This window comes from Kogia breviceps, chromosome 5 (assembly GCF_026419965.1).
Source record: "Kogia breviceps isolate mKogBre1 chromosome 5, mKogBre1 haplotype 1, whole genome shotgun sequence".
Classification (NCBI taxonomy): domain Eukaryota; kingdom Metazoa; phylum Chordata; class Mammalia; order Artiodactyla; family Physeteridae; genus Kogia; species Kogia breviceps.
Window position 1 is genome coordinate 84,838,032 of NC_081314.1, and position 16,063 is coordinate 84,854,094.

Below are 16,063 nucleotides of genomic sequence, written 5' to 3' on the forward strand. Positions count from 1 at the left end.
TTCTTAAACAATAAGTATGACAGCACATATGGTTTAATGTTTTAGTGCAGTGTTTTCTTGTGCTTTTGAGTTTGCGTCCCTCAATCCCTTTTTCTTCCTTATCCACCTGTAGCAGTACCTTCTCTATATACCCAATATCTAGGGTATGTATCTCAGTTGTATCCTTGAATTATATCTTCCATATTTTTTTGCACACTTATTTTCTACACTGACATAAATATACACAAATATAGTGTTATTTTATCATTTGACTAACATGAAATCATACTATAAATACGTTTTTGCATCTTGCTTTTTTGACTAAAGAACACTCCATGGAAACCCTTCCCAATCTACTCATGTGACTCTTTAAAAAAAAAAATTACAAACTTAATCACCATCAGTAAAAAATTGTTTTTTAAAAACTGGCACATCCATAATGGAATTTATCCAGCTATTAAAAGTGACAATGTAATCTATATTTATGAACAAACAAAAATGTCTATGATCCAAAGTAAAGTAGAAAAAATAACACTATAAAGCAGTATGTACATTAGGAGTACATTTTTATGTTTTTAAAGACTGTGTAATTAGGCACATAAAAATGCCTAGATGGATACACAATAATAAAAGCAATTATTTCTGGATAGTAGGGTTATAGAGAGAATTTTTTTCATGTTTATAGTCTTACAAATTTTCTAATTTTTTTTAACCTGTATATATACTACTTATAAAATAAGAAAAAAATATATAACCATTTCCATTTAAAATATATCATTTTGAAGAATTGGTTAAATTACACAAACAATAAATAATGGAAAAAAAGAGAGAGATTTCCATTATGAAAAAGTCAAAGGCATGGGGAGGTGCTTATACATGAGCACAGCATGTACAGCTTAATTAGCTCAAAGAAAAATGCATTTCAAGCCAATTAGAAAGAAGTGTCTATTTGGCATTTCAACCTGTGACGGAACAGTACTTTAAATTGTTTTTAATGCTGAATTCTAACAGGCATTGAAATCATTTTTCAGCAGTTGCTATTAATTTCTAACACATGTAGACTATAAGTATGTACATATAGTTTCTTAAGTTTTCAGCAGAAAGTATGCTACTATAAAAATTCTACTTGAGGAAATAACTTCAAATTAGCTTTATCATCACAGATCATGTGAATATTATAACACCATAAGCTTGAATCAAGAGAATAAATTATTGTTTTCTAAATTAAATAATTTCACATTTGACCCATCTGATCAAATGTGCTAGGATTATGGTAAAGCCTGAGGAATCCTTCTGACTAAGCTTTCTGCTGACTTGGGACCCTTCTAGGTGGGTCTGAGGATAGGATGCAAAGGAGGAATGCTACTTTGACAAAAGTCCTATGCAACTTAATAGTACAGTTTCTTTCCCAACCAACTTGTTATTTTTCTCCAACCTATTCTTTTTCTCTCCATTTCAGTTGGTTTTAGAGGAGATTAAAATGTGAATAAGAAAGAGCAAAAATCTCTTTCCCACCTCTGCCCAACCTCGACCGGGACCCAATGCCAGAAAGACTCCATATCTGCTTTCTACTTGGCTTGAGCCCTGCCTTGTCCTGGATCCCATCCTCAGCCTTACTTAGTCTGGCTTTGGTATCTTTACAGCAGCCACTGCTGCTCTATTCCCTCCATCCAGGCCCCTCCTCCTCTACTACGGGCCACTACCAGGAACATGTACTGTCTGCCACACCTACAGTCTTCTAGATTTTCCCTTCCAGCCCCAACTGAACTGCACACAAAGAGGAGCTTCACAAAGCTAGCAAATCTTGTTTTGTTATTATGAACTCTATTGAATGTCTGCATTTTTTAAAGGCAATTTTTTAGAGCAATCTTAGGTTCATAGCAAAATTGAGAAGAAGGCACAGAAACTTCCCATATACCCCCTGGCCCACACATGCATAGCCTGACACATTATCAACATGACTCACCAGAGTGGTAGCTTTGTTACAGTTGATGAACCTCCACTGACACTTCACAGTCACCCAAGGTCCACAGTTTACATTAAGGTTCACTCTTGGTGTTGTACATTATATGGGTATGGACAAATCCTTACTGTCTATGTATACATGTATAATAACGTGTATCCATCATTATAGTAACATAGAGTATTTCCTCTACCCTTAAAATCCTCTGTGCTCCTATTCATCCTTTCCCCATTCCCCCCAAGCCCCTAGCAACCAATGATCTTTTTATAATATCCATAGTTTTGCCTTTTCCAGAATGTCATATAGTTGGAATCATACAATATGTAACCTTTTCAGATTGGCTTCCTTCTCTTAACTATATGCATTTAAGGTTCTTCCATGTCTTTTCATGACTTGATAGCTCATCTCTTTTTAGTGCTGAATAATATTATATTGTCTCAATGTGCCATAGTTTATTTACCCATTCACCTACTGAAGGACATCTTGGTTACTTCCAAGTTTTGGCAATTATGAATAAAACTGCTATAAACATCTGTGAGCAGGTTCTTCTGTAGAGGTAAGTTTTCAACCTCTTTGGGTAAATACCAAGGAGCAGGACTGCCAAATCATATAGTAAGAGTATGTTTAGTCTTGTAAGAAACTGCCAAACTGTCCTCTGAAGTGGCTATAGCATTTTGCATACCCACCAAAAATGAAAGTTCCTGCTGCTCCACATTTGGTGGTGTTAGTGTTCCAGATTTTGTCCATTCTAACAGGTGTATAGCGGTATAGCATTTTAATTTGCATTTCCCTGATGACATCATGTGGAGCATCTTTTCATATCCTTATTTGCCATCTGTATATCTTCTTTGGTGAGGTATTTGTTAAGGTCTTTGACCTTTTTTAAAAACAGGTTTTTTGTTTTCTTACTCTTTAGTTTTAGACTTCTTTGATTATTTCGGATAACAGTCCTTTATCAGATATGTCTTTTGCAAATATTTTCTCCTAGTCTGTGACTTGTCTTCTCATTCTACTGACACTGTCTTCTGTAGAGCAGAAGTTCCAAATTTCAATGAAGTCCAGATTCTCCATTATTTCTTTAATGGATCATGACTTTGGTGTTGTATCTAAAAAGTCATCACCATACCCAAGATCATCTAGGTTTTTTTCCTATGTAATCTTTTAAGAGTTTTATATTTTTGTATTCTACATTTAAGTCTGTGATGATTTTGTGTTCATTTTATGAAGGGTGTAAGGCTTGTGCCTAAATTCATTTTTTTTGCATGTAGATGTCCAGTTGTTCCAGCATCATTTGTTTAAAAAGACTGTCTTTTCTCCATTGTATTGTCTGTTCTTTATGTCAAAGATTAGTTGATTATATTTATGTGGGTCTATTTCTGGGCTCTCTATTCTATTTCATTCATCTATTTGTCTATTCTTTCCATAATACCACACTTTCATGATTTTAAAAGTTTTACAGTAGGTCTTGAAGCCAGGTCATGTCAGTACTCCAACTTTGTTCTTCTCCTTCAATATAGTGCTGCTTATTCTGAGTTTTTTGCCTCTTCATATAAGCTTTAGAATCACTTTGTCAATATCCACAAAATAACTTGCAGGGATTTTGGTTGAGATTACATGGACTCTATAAATCAAACTGGGAAGAACTGACATATTGACACTATTGAGTCTTCCTATCCATGAACACGGAATATTTCTCCATTTAATTAGTTGTTCTTTGATTTCTTTCATCAAAGTTTTGTAGTTTTCCTCAGATAGATCTTGTGTATATTTTATTAAATTTATACTTAAGTATTTCATTTGTTGATGCTAATGTAAATGGCACTGTGTTTTATATTTCAAATCCCACTTGTTCTATATAGGTATATAGGAAGCAGCTGACCTTTGTATACTAACCTTATATCCTACAACCTTGCTATAATCACCTATTAGTTCCAGGAGAGGTTATTTTTTTTTCAGTAATTTTTTTTTAGATTTTCTACATAGATGAATATGTCGCCTGCTAAAAGACAGTTTTATTTCTTCTTTTCCAAACTGTATACCTTTTATTTCTTCTTCTTGTCTTATTGAATTAGCTAGGACTTCCAGTATGATGTTGAAAGGGAGTGACGAGAGGTGACATCCTTGCCTTTTTCCTGATCTGTGGAAAAGCTTTGAGTTTCTCACCCTTAAGTATGATGTAAGTTTTTGGTACACATTCTTTACAGAGTTGAGGACATTCCTCTCTAATCCAAGTTAACTGAGAGTTTTAATCATGAATGAGTATTGGATATTGTCAAATACTTTTTCTGGCCTCTAGTAATATGTTCACGTGATTTTTCTTTTTCAGCCTGTTGATGTGATGCATTATATTAACTGATTTTCAAATGCAGAATCAGCCTTGCATACCTGGGATAAATCCCACTTGGTTGTGGTGTATAACTCTTCTTATACATTGTTGGATTTGATTTGCTAATATTTTGTTGAGGATTTTCATTCCTACATTCATGAGAGATGTTGGTTTGTAGTTTTCTTTTAATGTATTTGCCTGGTTTTGGTATTAGAGTAATGCTGGCCTCAAAGAATGAGTTAGCTTCTGTTATCTGAAAGAGACTGCAGAGAATGGTATAACTTCTTCTTTAAATGTTTGGTAGAATTCACCAGCAGACCCATCTGGGCCTGGTGCTTTATGTTTTAGAAAGTTATTAATTACTGATCCAAAAATTTGTTAATAATAATATAGGCCTGGGCTTCCCTGGTGGCGCAGTGGTTGAGAGTCCGCCTGCCAATGCAGGGGACATGGGTTCGTGCCCCGGTCCGGGAAGATCCCACATGCCCCGGAGCGGCTGGGCCCGTGAGCCATGGCCGCTGGGCCTGCGCGTCTGGAGCCTGTGCTCCGCAATGGGAGAGGCCACGGCAGTGAGAGGCCCGCATACAGCAAAAAACCCCACAAAAACCAAAATAAATAAATTAATTAATATAGGCCTTTTCAGATTTTCTATTTCTTCTTGTGTGAGTTTTGGCAAATTGCCTTTCAAGTAATTAGTCTTTTTCGTCTAGAATATCAAATTTGTAGGTATAGAGTTATTCACAATATTCCTTATCTTTTTAATGCCATGGGATCTGCAGTGATCCTTTTTCATTTCTGAAAATGGGATCTTTTTTCATTTCTGATATTAATAATTTGTGTCCTCTCTTTTTTTCTTAGTTATCCTGGCTTGAGGCTTATCAGTTTTAGTGATCTTTTCAAAGAACTTTGTGGTTTCACTTATTTTCTCTATTGATTTCCTTGATCAATTCTGCTGATTTATGGGACTTCCCTGGTGGCACAGTGGTTGAGAATCCACCTCCCAATGCATGGGATGTAGGTCCGATCCCTGGTCAGGGAACTAGATCCCACATGCATGCCACAACTAAGAGTTCGCATGCCACAACTAAGGACCCTACGAAAAGCAACTAAGGAGCACACATGCTGCAACTAAAGGAGCCCACGAGCTGCAACTAAGGAGCCCACAAGCTGCAACTAAGACCCGGCACAACCAAAATAAATAAATAAATAAATATTTTAAAGTACATGGCGGGGCTTCCCTGGTGGTGCAGTGGTTGAGAGTCCGCCTGCTGATGCAGGGGACGTGGGTTTGTGCCCCAGTCCAGAAGGATCCCACATGCCGTGGAGCAGCTAGGCCTGTGAGCCATGGCCACTGAGCCTGCGCGTCCGGAGCCTGTGCTCTGCAATGGGAGAGGCCACAAGAGTGAGAGGCCCGCGTACTGCAAAAAAAAAATAAAATAAATAAAAAATAAATAAAAATAAAAAATGTACATGGCGTATACTCTCCATACACTTGAAAAAAAATTCCATTGATTTATGCTCTAATTCTTATTGCTGCTTTTCTTCCACTTGCTTTGGATATAATTTGCTCCTTTTTCTAGTTTCTCAAGGTGGAAGCTTAGATGATTGATTTAGATCTCTCTTCTTTTCTAATACATGCATTCAATGCTATAAATTTCCCACTAAGCACTGCTTTCATTGCATTGCACAATTTTCTACAATTTGTATAGTCATTTTCATTTAGTTTAAAATATTTTAAAATTTCCCATGAGATATCTTTTTTGATCCATGTTATTTAGAAATGTATTATTTAATATCCATATATTTGGGGATTTCCAGTTCTCTCTCTGTTCTTAATTTCCAGTTTAATACCACTATGGTCTGAGAGCAGACATTGTATTATTTCTATGCTTGCACATTTATTAAAGTGTGTTTTATGGCCCAGAATGTGGCTATCTTGGTGAATGTTTCACGTGCGCTTGAGAAGAATGTGTATTCTGCTGTTGTTGAATAAGTAGTCTATAGATACCAATTATATACAACTGATTAATGGTATTGTTAAGTTCAACTAGGGCCTTACTGATTTTCTGTCTGCTAGATGTATCCATTTCCAACAGGAGGTGATAGTGGATTCATCTACTTCTCCTTGTAATTCTATTACTTTTTGCCACATGTAGTTTCACACTCTGTCATCAGGCACATATACATTAAGGATTATTATGTCTTCTTAGAGAACTGACTTCTGTATCATTATGTAATGCCTCTCTTTATCCCTGATAATTTTCCTTGCTTTGAAGTCTGCTCTGTCTGAAATTATTATAGCTATTGTTGCTTTCTTTCAGTGTTAGCATGCTATAGTTTTCTCTATCCATTTACTTTTGTTCTTTTTTTTTACATTTTTTAATTGAAGTGTAGTTGATGTGCAATATTATACGTTACAAGTGTACTATACAGTATTTCACAATTTTTAAAGGTTATACTACATTTACAGTTATTATAAAATATTGGCTATATTCCCTGTGTTGTACAATAAATACTTGTAGCTTATTTTATATATAATGGTTTATACCTCTTAATCCCCTATTCCTATATTGCCCCTCCCCCTTTCCCTCTCCCCACTAGTAACCACTAGCTTGGTCTCTATATCTGTGAGTCTGTTTCTTTTTTCTTACATTGACTAGCTTGTTATATTTTTTAGATTCCACACATAAGTGATATCATACAGTATTTATCTTTCTCTGACTAACTTCACTTAGGATAATACCCTCCAAGTCCATCCATGTTGTTGCAAGTGGCAATTTTCATTCTTTTTATGGCTGAGTATTATTCCATTGTATATATATACCACATTTTCTTTATCCATTCATCTGTTGATGGATGCTTGAATTGCTTCCATATTTTGCCAATTGTAAGCAATGCTGCTATGAACATTGGGGTGCATGTATCTTTTCAAAATAGTGATTTTGTTTTTTTCAGATATATACCCAGGAGTGGAATTGCTGGGTCATAAGGTGGTTCTATTTTTAGTTTTTTGAGAAACCTCCCTACTGTTTTCCACAGTGGCTGCACCAATTTACATTTCCACTAACAGCATAGGAGGGTTCCCTTTTCTCCACCTCACTAATGTTTGTTATTTGTGTTCTTTTTGATGATAGCCATTCTGACAGTTATGAGATAATATCTCATTGTGGTTTTGCTTTTAGTAAGATCAAAAAAGATATCTTTTCCTGGTGATTAGCAATGTTGAGCATCTTTTCACATTCATGTTGACCATCTGCATGTCCTCTTTGGAGACATGTCTATTCAGGTCTTTTGCACATTTTTTAATTGCGTTGCTTGGGTTTTTTTGATGTTGAGTTGTATAGGCTATTTATATATTTTGGATATTAACCCCTTATCAGTCATATCATTTGAAAATATTTTCTCCCATTCAGTAGGCTATCTTTTCATTTTGTTGATGGTTTTCCTTGCTGTGCAAAAGCTTTTAAGTTTAATTAGGTCCCATTTGTTTATTTTTGCTTTTATTTCCTTTGCTATAGGAGACTGCTCCAAAAAAATATTGCTACAATTTATGTCAAAGAGTGTTCTTCCTATGTTTTCTTCTAGGATTTTTATGGCTTCAGGTCTTATATTTAGGTCTATGAGTTTATTTTTGTATATGGTGTTGGAGAATGTTCTGATTCCATTCTTTTACATGTAGCTGTCCAATATTCCCATCACCACTTATTGAAAAGGCTGTCTTTTCTACATTGTATATTCTTGCCTCCTTTGTCATAGATTAACTGATCATAAACACATGAGTTTATTTCTGGGCTCTCATTCTGTTCTAATCTATCCATTTACTTTTAATCTATATGTGTCTGTATACTTAAAGTAGGTTTCTTATTGACAACATATAGTTTGTTCTTGTTTTTTGATCAACTTTAACAATATCTGTCTTTTAATTGGTTCATTTAGACCATTGATAGCCAAAGTGATTATTGATAGTTGGATTAAAATCTACCATATCTATTTGTTGCACTTGTTCTTTGTTCCTATTTTATCTTCCACCCTTTTTCTGTTTTTTGTAGTTTTAACCACGTTTTATATGATTCTATTTTCTCTTATTAGCATATCAGTTATACTTCCCTTTATTTTTTACTTTTTTATTGATTGCCTCAGAGTTTGCAATATACATTTACAACTAATCCAAGTCCACTTTCAAATAACACTATATCACTTCTCAAGCAGTGTAAGTACCTTGTAATAACAAAATAATCCTCATTCCTCCCTTTCATCTCTTTTATTATTGCTGTCATTCATTTCACTTATATATAAGCATATACATGATATATTCATGAGCATACATAATCAAATACATTGTTGCTCTTATTATTGTTATTAACTTTTTCTGAATAGGCTCCTTTAATAATTAGTAAAAGAAGAAAAACAAACTGCCCATTTGTCTTCCATTGTCTTCCTTTTTTTTAAATTGGTGTACAATTGGTAACTAATGTTGTGTTAGTTTCTGCTGTACAACGAAGTGAATCAGCTATGTGTATGCATATATCCCCTCCCTCTTGGACCTCCCTCCCTTCTCCCCACATGCCACCCATCTAGGTCATCATGGAGTACTAAGCTGAGCTCCCTGTATTATACTGCAGGTTCCCACTAGCTATCTGTTTTACATATGGTAGTGCATTTAGGTCAAACCTAATCTCCCAATTCATCCTACCCTCGCCTTCTCCACTGTGTCCACACATCCATTTTCTACATCTGTGTCTCTATTTCTGCCCTGGTGGTCTTATTATCTTGAATAAACTGTTAAAAAATAAAAGTTTTTATTTCACCTTCATTTATTCTGTCTTTGATGCCCTTCTTTTCTTTATGTAGATCCAAGTTTCTGACCTATATTATTTCCCTTCTCTCTAAAGAATTTCTTCTAACATTTCTTGCAAGACAGGTCTAATGGCAACAAATTTCCTCAATTTTTGTTTGTCTGAGAAGGTCTTTATTTTGCTTTCATTTCTGAAGGATAATTTTGCAGGATACAGATTTCTAGGTTTTTTTTTTCTCTCAACACTTTAAATTTTCACTTCTCTCTCTTCTTGCTTGCATGGTTTCTGAGAAGTCAGATGTAATTCTTATCTTTGTTCCTCTATAGGTGAGGCAATTTTGTACTCTGGCTTCTGTCAGAATTTATTCTTTATCTCTGGTTTTCTTTAGTTTGGATATAATATGCCTTGGTGTAGCTTTTTTGATATTTATCCTGCTTGATGTTCTCTGAGCTTCCTGACTCTGTAGTTTGATATCTGACATTAATTTGGAGAAATTTTCAGTCATTATTGTTTCAAATATTTCTTCTGTTCCTTTCTTTCTTCTCCTTTTGGTACTCCTGTTATACGTATGCTATACCTTTGCATTTGTCCACAGGTTTTGGATATTCTGGTTTTTTCAGTCTTTGTTCTCTCTGCTTTTCAATTTTAGAAGTTTGTATGGATATCCTCTAGCTCACAAATTCTTTCCTCAGCTATGTCCAGTCTATTAACAAGCCTATGAAAGGAATTCTTCATTTCTATTTCAGTGTTTTTGGTCTCTAGCATTTTTTTCTTTTAGTTCTTTCTTAGAATTTCCATCTCTTTGCTTACATTGCCTCTTTGATCTTGCTTGAAGTCTACTTCACCCATCAGAGGCCTTAGCATGTTCATCACAGTTGTTTTAAATTCCTTTTCTGATAATTCCAACATCCCTGCCATGTCTGGTTCTGATGCTTATGCTGTCTCTTCAAATCGTGGTTTTGCCTTTCAGTATGCCTTGTAATTTTTTTTCTTACAGCTACACATGATGTACTGAGTAAGAAAAACTGTAAATAGGTCTTTAGTAATTTGGTGGTAAGTTGTGGGGGGAAGGGAAGCATTCTATTTTCATATATTAGGTCTTTCTTTCAGTGAGCCTATGCATCTGGACTATGAGCTTCATAAGTGTTTTTCAGTTTTTTCTTCCCCTTAGGTGGGGCAGGATGGCAAAAGGGGACTGAAGTTGGGTATTTCCTTCCCCTCTCAGTTAGGCTCTGATAATACCCCAGCAGGTTAGGCTCTGGTTCACTAGTTTCTCCTGATAGCTGGCCTTGTTAAGAAGAACAGAGTGCTCTAGCATATTTCAAAGTGGCTCCTTTTTTCCTCCTCCTGCCAGAAGCATGGGGGGATTTTTCTCCAATATTTACTGTGAGAACCTGGTTGAGTTCCTGGAGGTAAATCACAAAATTGTGGGAGACCCCATGACTGGGTCCTCCTGGAGTTTTTCATTCTCAGAGTTTTCCACACTGAATCTCCAGCAACTTGTCAATTATAGTTCAGGTTTTCCTACCTAGGAATGGTTCTCAGGGCAGTTTCTTTCTACTCATGAATCTCTGTTCTGGGTAGCTATTACTCCCTGTATTTGCCTGTCTGTTTTTAAAATCTTCAGTTAATAGCAACTTCCAAGCACCTTATATGTGGAACTGGAAACCACTATTGAACATTTTTAAAATATTAAGTTTTATTCTCTTCACCAAGATGCTTACATAGAGTCCAAAGTAAAGGCTTCTACAGCTAGCCATGGAAAGGGTGTGGCTGGAGAAGGCCAGCTGTCCCCAGACAAGTACATACTTGCTAACATAAGGTGGAATTATCCTCACCACTCAGAAACTCAATGCTGCCAGAATTCCAGAGTTGACTTCACAGACGGTTACTGATTCATTCTTTAAAACTTCTGAGAAAGAAAGAGACTATCTAGAATGTCAACTGTCATGCTTTAACTCTCAAAGGAAATCTTTATCCCTTATGTCACAATTAGTTAGGAAGGAGTGTAGACCTCCGAACTCCCCACAATCAACTGAACAATTTTTAGACCTAATGTGATTATGACCTCCAAAGCAGGAGATCCAGTGAGCCTGCTTTTAAAGAGTTACGAAAGGTATCTATAGGGATATACCTGTCTTATAGCTTCTCTTTTGCTCATACAAAGCATTTCATAGAAAACAAGTCTGCAGTTGTCCCCAGGTAAAGTGACAATACACAAAGTTGCTCTGTCTAGGAGGAGAGCAGACGATCTTTCCTCCATCCATGTAAGAGCCAAAGGTATCCATATACAGTCTTAAAAAATTAGAGGGGAACTGGGATCATAATTGGCACCAATACTGAGGATTACAGACCTTTGATAACATATATTCTATTCATAAGATGCTATATCATTAACAGTAACCATATCCTCTAAATGCATGTTTGAAAGTCAAGCCCTATCTAACTTTCTATTCAGAAATCTGAGACCTTAAAAAAGGTTTCTTTTCCGGTTCATTTCAAGAATACCTTGGGGGAACAGCTCCTATAGAACACCCACTGAATGCTGGCAGAAGACCTCAGACCTCCCAAAAGGCAAGAAACACCCCCACATACCTGGGTAGGGCAAAAGAAAAAAGAATAAACAGAGACAAAAGAATAGGGACGGGACCTGCACCAGTGGGAGGGAGTTGTGAAGGAGGAAAGGTTCCCACACACTAGAAGTCCCTTCGCGAGCAGAGACTGCGAGTGGTGGACGGGGGAGCTTCGAAGCCGCCGAGGAGAGCGCAGTAACAGGGTATGGAGGGCAAAGCGGAGAGATTCCCGCAGAGGACTGGTGCTGACCAGCACTCACCAGCCCGAGAGGCTTCTCTGCTCACACGCCGGGACAGGTGGGGGCTGGGAGCTGAGGCTCAGGCTTCGGTCAGAAGATGGGAGAGGACTAGGGTTGGTGGCGTGAACAAAACCTGATGGGGTTAGTGCACCACAGCTAGCCGGGCGGGAGTCTGGGAAAAGTCTGGAGTTGCCAAAGAGGCAAGAGACCTTTTCTTCCCTCTTCGCTTCCTGGTGCGCAAGGAGAGGGGATTAAGCACGCCACGTAACGGAGCTCCAGAAACGGGTGCGAGCCATGGCTGTCGGCGCAGACCCCAGAGATGGGCATGGGACGCTAGGGCTGCTGCTGCCGTCTCCAAGAAGCCTGTGTGCGAGCACAGGTCGCTCTCCACACCTCCCCTCCCGGGAGCCTGTCCAGCCAGCCCTCCACACCTCCCCTCCCGGGAGCCTGTCCAGCCAGCCCTCCACACCTCCCCTCCCGGGAGCCTGTCCAGCCTGCCACTGCCAGGGTCCCAGGATCCAGCGACAGCTTCCCCGGGAGAATGCACGGCACGCCTCAGGCTGGTGCAGCATCACACCGGACTCTGTCGCTGCGGGCTCAACCTGCATCCGTGCCCCTCCCTCCCCCCCACCTGAGCGAGCCAGAGCCCCCGAATCAGATGCTCCTTTAACCCCGTCCTGTCTGAGCAAAGAGCAGACGCCCTCGGACGACCTACGCGCAGAGGCGGGGCCAAGTCCAAAGCTGAACCCCGGGAGCTATGCAAACAAAGAGGAAAGGGGGAGGTCTCTCCCAGCAGCCGCAGAAGCAGCAGATTAAAGCTCCACAATCAGCTTGAAGTGCCCTACATCTGTGGAATACCTGAATAAACAGCAAACCATCCAAAGGGAGGAGGTGGACTTTGGGAGCGAGATATATTATTATTTCCCCTTTTTCTCTTTTTGTGAGTGTGTATGTGTGTGCTGCTGTGTGAGATTTTGTCTGTATAGCTCTGCTTTCACCATTTGTCCTAGGGTTCTGAGCAAACCGGTTTTTTTTTTAAATAAAATTTTTCTTCTAAATAATTATTTTTTATTTTAATAACTTTATTTTATCCTACTTTATTTTATCTCCTTTCGTTTTCTTTCTTTCTTCCTTTCTTCCCTCCTTTCTTCCCATCTTCCTTCCTTTCTTCCTCCCTTCCTCTCTCCCTTCCTTCCTTCCTCCCTTCCTTCCTTTCTTGCTTTCTTCCTTCCTTCCCTCATTTCTTCCTTCCTTTCTTCCTCTTTCTTTTCTTGCTTCCTTCCTTCATTTCTTCCTTCCTTCCTTTCTTGCTTCCCTCCTTCCTTCCTTCATTTCTCCCTCCCATCCTTCCTTCATTTCTTCCTCTCTTCCTTCCTCCCTTTCTTCCTCTCTTCCTTTCTTTCTTTCTTTCCTTTCTATTTTTTCTGCCTTTTATTCTGAGCCGTGTGGATTAAAGGCTCTTGGTGCCCCAGCAAGGAGTCGGGGCTGAGTCTCTGAGGTGGGAGAACCAACTTCAGGACACTGGTCCACAAGAGACCTCCCAGCTCCACATAATGTCAAACAGCAAAAACCTCCCAGAGATCTCCATCTCAACACCAAGACCCAGCTTCACTCAATGACCAGCAACATACAGTGCTGGACACCCTATGCCCAACAAATAGCAAGACAGGACTACAGTCCCATCCATTAGCAGAGAGGCTGCCTAAAATCATAATAAGGCTATTGACAACCCAAAACACACCACCAGACGTGGACCTGCCCACCAGAAAGATAAGATCCAGCCTCATCCACCAGAACACAAGCACCAGTCCCCGCAACCAGGAAACCTACTCAACCCACTGAACCAACCTTAGCCACTGGGGACAGTCACCAAAACCAATGGTAACTACAAACCTGCACCCTGAAAAAAGGAGACCCCAAACACAGTAAGATTAGCAAAATGAGAAGACAAAAACCACACAGCAGGTGAAGGTGCAAGGTAAAAACCCACCAGACCTAACAAATGAAGAGGAAGTAGGCAGTCTACCTGAAAAACAATTCAGAATAATGATCGTAAAGATGATCCAAAATCTTGGAAATAAAATAGACAAATTGCAAGAAACAGTTAACAAGGACCTAGAAGAAATAAAGAGGAAGCAAGCAACGATGAGCAACACAATAAATGAAATGAAAAATACTCTAGATGGGATCAATAGCAGAATAACTGAGGCAGAAGGACGGATAAGTGATCTGGAAGATAAAATAGTGGAAATAACTACTGCAGAGCAGAAGAAAGAAAAAAGAATGAAAAGAACTGAGGACAGTTTCAGAGACCTCTGGGACAACACTAAACGCACCAACATTCGAATTATAGGGGTCCCAGAAGAAGAAGAGAAAAAGAAAGGGACTGAGAAAATATTTGAAGAGATTATAGTTGAAAACTTCCCTAATATGGGAAAGGAAATAGTCAATCAAGTCCAGGAAGCACAGAGAGCCCCATACAGAATAAACCCAAGGAGAAACACACCAAGACACATAATAGTCAAACTGTCAAAAATTAAATACAAAGAAAACATATTAAAAGCAGCAAGGGAAAAACAACAAATAACACACAAGGGAATCCCCATAAGGTTAACATCTGATCTTTCAGCAGAAACCTCAAGCCAGAAGGGAGTGGCAGGACATATTTAACGTGATGAAGGAAAAAAACCTACAACCAAGATTACCCAGCAAGGATCTCATTCAGATTTGATGGAGAAATTAAAACCTTTAGAGGAACTTCTCTAGGCAGTAAACACAAGAGAAGGAAAAGACCTACAAGAACAAACCCGAAACAATTAAGTAAATGATAATAGGAACATACATATCAATAATTACCTTAAATGTAAATGGATTAAATGCTCCCACCAAAAGACACAGACTGGCTGAATGGATACAAAAACAAGACCTATATATATGCTGTCTACAAGAGACCCACTTCAGACCTAGGGACACATACAGACTGAAAGTGAGGGGATGGAAAAAGATATTCCATGCAAATGGAAGTCAGAAGAAAGCTGGAGTAGCAATTCTCATATCAGACAAAATAGACTTTAAAATGAACACTATTATAAGAGACAAAGAAGGACACTACATAATGATCAAGGGATCGACCCATGAAGAAGATATAACAATTGTAAATATTTATGCACCCAACATAGGACCACCTCAACACATAAGGCAAATACTAACAGCCTTAAAAGGGTAAATCAACACTAACACAATCATAGTAGGGGACTTTAACACCCCACTTTCACCAATGGACAGATCATCCAAAATGAAAATAAATAAGGATACACAAGCTTTAAATGATACATTACAGAAGATGGACTTAACTGATATTTATAGGCCATTACATCCAAAAACAACAGAATACACATTTTTCTCAAGTGTTCATGGAACATTCTCCAGGATAGATCATATCTTGGGTCACAAATCTAGCCTTGGCAAATTTAAGAAAACTGAAATCGTATCAAGTATCTTTTCTGACCACAATGCTATGAGACTAGATATCAATTACAGGAAAAGGTCTGTAAAAAATACAAACACATGGAGCTAAACAGTACACTAATAACGAAGTGATCACTGAAGAAATAAAAGAGGAAATCAAAAAATACCTAGAAACAAATGGCAACGGAGACACGACGACCCCAAACCTATGGGATGCAGCAAAAGCAGTTCTAAGAGGGAAGTTTATAGCAATACAATCCTACCTTAAGAAACAGGAAACATCTCGAATAAACAACCTAACCTTGCACCTAAAGCAATTAGAGAATGAAGAACAAAAAACCCCAAATTTAGCAGAAGGAAAGAAATCATAAAGATCAGATCAGAAATAAATGAAAAAGAAATGAAGGAAATGATAGCAAAGATCAATAAAACTAAAAGCTGGTTCTTTGAGAACATAAACAAAATTGATAAATCACTGGCCAGATTCATCAAGAAAAAAAGGGAGAAGACTCAAATCAATAGAATTAGAAATGAAAAAGGAGAAGTAACAAATGACACTGCAGAAACACAAAAGATTATTAGAAATTACTACAAGCTACTGTATGCCAATAAAATGGACAACCTGGAAGAAATGGACAAATTCTTAGAAATGCACAACCTTCTGAGACTGAACCAGGAAGAAATAGAAAATATGAACAGACCAATCACAAGCACTGAAA

At 38.0% G+C, this 16,063-nt stretch overlaps 1 protein-coding gene across 2 annotated transcripts in view; it reads right to left on the reverse strand.

Moving 5' to 3' along the window:
- CFAP91 (cilia and flagella associated protein 91) overlaps positions 1-16,063 on the reverse strand; it is a 149,581-nt gene that overhangs the window by 112,572 nt on the left and 20,946 nt on the right. The window lies entirely within an intron of this gene.